A 4,625-nucleotide genomic window follows, 5' to 3' on the forward strand; every position below is an offset into this window, starting at 1 on the left:
CCCACTTTTGATGGGTTTGTTTGTTTTTTTCTTGTAAATTTGTTTATGTTCCTTGTAGATTCTGGATTATAGCCCAATGGAACAGAATAGAGGCCTCAGAAATAACACCACAACCAGCTGATCTTCAACAAACCTGACAAAAACAAGCAATAGGGCTTTCCTTATTTAATAAATGGTGCTGGGAAAAAACTGGCTAGCCATACGCAGAAAACTGAAGCTGGACCCCTTCCTTACACCTTATACAAAAATTAACTCAAAATGAATTGAAGACTTAAATGTAAAACCTAAAACCATAAAACCCTAGAAGAAAACCTAGGCAATACCATTCAGTACATAGGTATGGGCAAAAACTTCATGACTAAAACACCAAAAACAATGGTAACAAAAGCCAAAATTGAGAAACGAGACCTAATTAAACTAAAGAGCTTCTGCACAGCAAAAGAAACTATCATCAGAGTGAACAGGTAACCTACAGAATGGGAGAAAATCCTTGCAATCTATCCATCTGACAAAGATGAAATAATTTCTAAGAAAATTTAAATTATAAAAAATTGACTCAAAGTATCAATTAACCACTAAAAGTTTTCAAAAGTAATCAACTGTCTTATTCAAAAGATATCAGGCCCCATTAATTTTATAGGCAATTTTTATCAACTTTCAAAGAATACATTCTCACCATGTTATACAAACTGTTCCAGAGAACATAAGAATTCATTTATGAGGCTAATAAAACTTGATCACAAAATGGAATAAAAACAGTGCAAAAAATTAAACCTTTCTCATGTATAAACATAGATATTAAAGTTCTGAAAACTGACAGTGTAAATTTAAAAATATACCAATGTATTAGTTTTCTATTGCTGTGTAACAAATAACCACACAATGTAGCGGTTTGAAACAACATTCATTTACTATCTCAGTTTCTGTAGTTCAGAAATTCAGACACAGCCTGACTAGATTCTCTGCTTAGGGTCTCATAGGCTGCAGTTAACTTGTTGGCCAGAGCTGGGTCCCATTTGAGTGTTGTAGTCTTCTTCCAAGCTCACAAGTTGTTGGCAGAACTCATTTTCTTGAAGCTGTGGAATCATAGGGGCATGCTTCTTCAAGGCCAGCAGTCTCTAATCACTAGACCCTCTTTTAAAGAGCTTGCCTGAGTAGGTCAAGCCCACCCAGGAAATCTCTCTTTTAATTAACTCACAGTCAACTGAATAGGGACTTTAATTGCACCTGAAAAATCCCTTTGCTTTGCCAAATTCTATTGGTTAGAAGCAAGCTATATGTTCTACTCACACTCAAGGGGAGATGATTACACAAAGGCATGGATACCAGGGAGTGGGAATCACAGGGGCCATCTTAGAATTCTGTTTAGGACAACCAGGTAGAGTTTATCCCAGGAATAAGTAGAGTACATTCCAGTGATGCAAGGATGGTTAAACATAAAAAAGTCTATTAATCGTCATCATTCTAGGTCTCAACCTCTCCCCATGGCTTTTGCCCGCTTGCTCTGAGACTCGTGAAGCCAAAACAGGCTAGACTTTCCTATTTTCTGCCCGCCTGTAGCCGTGTTGTAGTCACTCCATCACCATGTTCCAGGCGCACCTGGTCCAGGGATCTGTCCTGAAGAAGGTGTTGGAAGCACTCAAGGACCTCATCAACGATGCCTGCTGGGACATCAGCTCGAGCGGTGTGAACCTGCAGAGCGTGGACTCGTCCCACGTCTCCTTGGTGCAGTTCACCCTGCCGTCTGAGGGCTTTGACACTTACCGCTGCGACTGCAACCTGGCCATGGGCATGAACCTCAGTATTATATCCAAAATACTAAAATGCGCTGGCAATGAAGATATCATCACACTAAGGACTGAAGATAGTGTGGATACCTTGATGCTATTATTTGAAGCTTCAAATCAGGAGAAGTTTTCAGGCTATGAAATTAAGTTGATGAATTTGGATGTTGAACAACTTGGAATTGCAGAACAAGAGTACCACTCTGTAGCAAAGATGCCTTCTGGTGAATTTGCATGTATATGTATATTATCTCAGTCATATTGGAGATGCTGTTGTAATTTCCTGTGTAAAAGATGGAATCAAATTTTCTGCAAGTGGAGACCTTGGAAATGGAAACAAATTGTCACAGGCAAGTACTGTCGATAAAGAGGAGGAAGCTGTTACCATGGAAATGAATGAACCAGTTCAGCTAACTTTTGCACTGAGGTGCCTGAACTTCCTTACAAAAGCCACTCCATTCTCTTCAATGGTGACACTCAATATGTCTGCAGACATACACCTTGCTGTAGACTATAAAATTGCTGATATGGGACACTTAAAAGTACTACTTGGCTCCCAAGATCAAGGATGAAGAAGGACCTTAGACATTCTTAAAATTCAAGAAAATAAAACAAAGCTCTTTGAGAACTGCTTCTGAGATGCCAGCATATACTGAAGTCTTTTCTGCCACAAAATTTGTACCTCTAAGTACATATGTAGATATTGTTTTCTGTAAATAACCTTTTTCTATTCTCTGCAATTTGTTTAAATAAAGTCCAAAGTCAGTCAGATCTGGTCTAGTTAACCTAGAAGTATTTTTGTCTCTTAGAAATACTTGTGATTTTTACAATACAAAAGGGTCTTGACACTTAATGCAGTTTTAAGAATTGTTTTTGAATTTAAATAAATTTACTTGAATTTCAAAAAAGTCTATTAATGTAATAAATATGCTATATTAACAGATAAAAGTAGAAATATATAGAATGATATCAAAAACATACTCAATAAAAGTCAGTGCAGAAAAAAATCCTTTAGCAAATTCAGAAAAAAAGGTAACTTCTCTAACCTAATAAAAGTATCTATCACAATTTATGGGAAACATCATTTGAAAAACTGGAAACATGCCATAAAACTTAAGAACAAGACAGAGGTGGTTGCCGTCTTTAAAAAAAAAATAGACTTTAATTTTTTTGAACAATTTTAGGTTCACAGCAAAATTGAGCAGAAGGTACTGAGATGTCCCATGTAACCCCTTCACCCACATGTGCACAGCCTCCCCTTCTAGCAACATCCCCCCACCCCCACCCCGCCAGAGAGTTACATTTGTTACAATTGATGAACCTACACTGACACATCATTGTCACTTAAAGTTTGTAGTCTACATTAGGATTCACACTTGGTGTTGTACATTCTATGGGTTTAGGCAAGTATATAATGACACATATTTACCATTATAGTATCATACAGAGCAGTTTTGCTGCCCTAAAAATTCTGTGTGCCCTGGCTATTCATCCCTTTCTTTCCTCTAAACCCTGGAAACCACTGATTTTTTTTACTGTCTTCATAGTTTTGCCTTCACAGAACGTCAAAGAGCTGTAACTACACATTATAGATCGATTTCAGATTGGCTTCTTTCACTTAGTAATATGCATTTAAGCTTCATCCATGTCTTTCAATGGGTTGATAATTCATAGCTTCTTAAAACTGAATACTATTCCATTGTATGAATATAACAGAGTTTATTCACTTACCTACAGAAGGATATCTTGGTTGCTTCCACGTTTTGGCAATTACGAATAAAGCTGCTNGCTATATTAACAGATAAAAGTAGAAATATATAGAATGATATCAAAAACATACTCAATAAAAGTCAGTGCAGAAAAAAATCCTTTAGCAAATTCAGAAAAAAAGGTAACTTATCTAACCTAATAAAAGTATCTATCACAATTTATGGGAAACATCATTTGAAAACTGGAAACATGCCATAAAACTTAAGAACAAGACAGAGGTGGTTGCCGTCTTTAAAAAAAAAATAGACTTTAATTTTTTTGAACAATTTTAGGTTCACAGCAAAATTGAGCAGAAGGTACTGAGATGTCCCATGTAACCCCTTCACCCACATGTGCACAGCCTCCCCTTCTAGCAACATCCCCCCACCCCACCCCGCCAGAGAGTTACATTTGTTACAATTGATGAACCTACACTGACACATCATTGTCACTTAAAGTTTGTAGTCTACATTAGGATTCACACTTGGTGTTGTACATTCTATGGGTTTAGGCAAGTATATAATGACACATATTTACCATTATAGTATCATACAGAGCAGTTTTGCTGCCCTAAAATTCTGTGTGCCCTGGCTATTCATCCCTTTCTTTCCTCTAAACCCTGGAAACCACTGATTTTTTTTACTGTCTTCATAGTTTTGCCTTCACAGAACGTCAAAGAGCTGTAACTACACATTATAGATCGATTTCAGATTGGCTTCTTTCACTTAGTAATATGCATTTAAGCTTCATCCATGTCTTTCAATGGGTTGATAATTCATAGCTTCTTAAAACTGAATACTATTCCATTGTATGAATATAACAGAGTTTATTCACTTACCTACAGAAGGATATCTTGGTTGCTTCCACGTTTTGGCAATTACGAATAAAGCTGCTGAAAACATTCATGTGCAGGTTTTTGTGTGGACATGTTGTCAACTCCTTTGGGTAAACACCAAGGAGCATGATTGCTGGATCATATGGTAAGAGAATGTTTTGTAAGAAACTGCCAAATATTTTCTAAAATGGATGTAACCCTTTGCAGTTCAATCAGCAGTGAATGAGAATTCCTGTTGCTCCAGATTCTCACCAGCA

The 4,625-nt window shown here is 36.9% G+C and overlaps 1 pseudogene across 1 annotated transcript; it reads left to right on the forward strand.

Moving 5' to 3' along the window:
- Positions 1–1,584: 1,584 nt before the first annotated feature.
- LOC108534017 (proliferating cell nuclear antigen pseudogene) lies at positions 1,585–2,369 on the forward strand (annotated as a pseudogene). The gene has a single exon (XR_001886865.1). The product of XR_001886865.1 is annotated as a proliferating cell nuclear antigen pseudogene (transcript).
- Positions 2,370–4,625: the final 2,256 nt, after the last annotated feature.

The sequence above is a fragment of the Rhinopithecus bieti genome, unplaced genomic scaffold, assembly GCF_001698545.2.
Source record: "Rhinopithecus bieti isolate Rb0 unplaced genomic scaffold, ASM169854v2 scaffold_12126, whole genome shotgun sequence".
Classification (NCBI taxonomy): domain Eukaryota; kingdom Metazoa; phylum Chordata; class Mammalia; order Primates; family Cercopithecidae; genus Rhinopithecus; species Rhinopithecus bieti.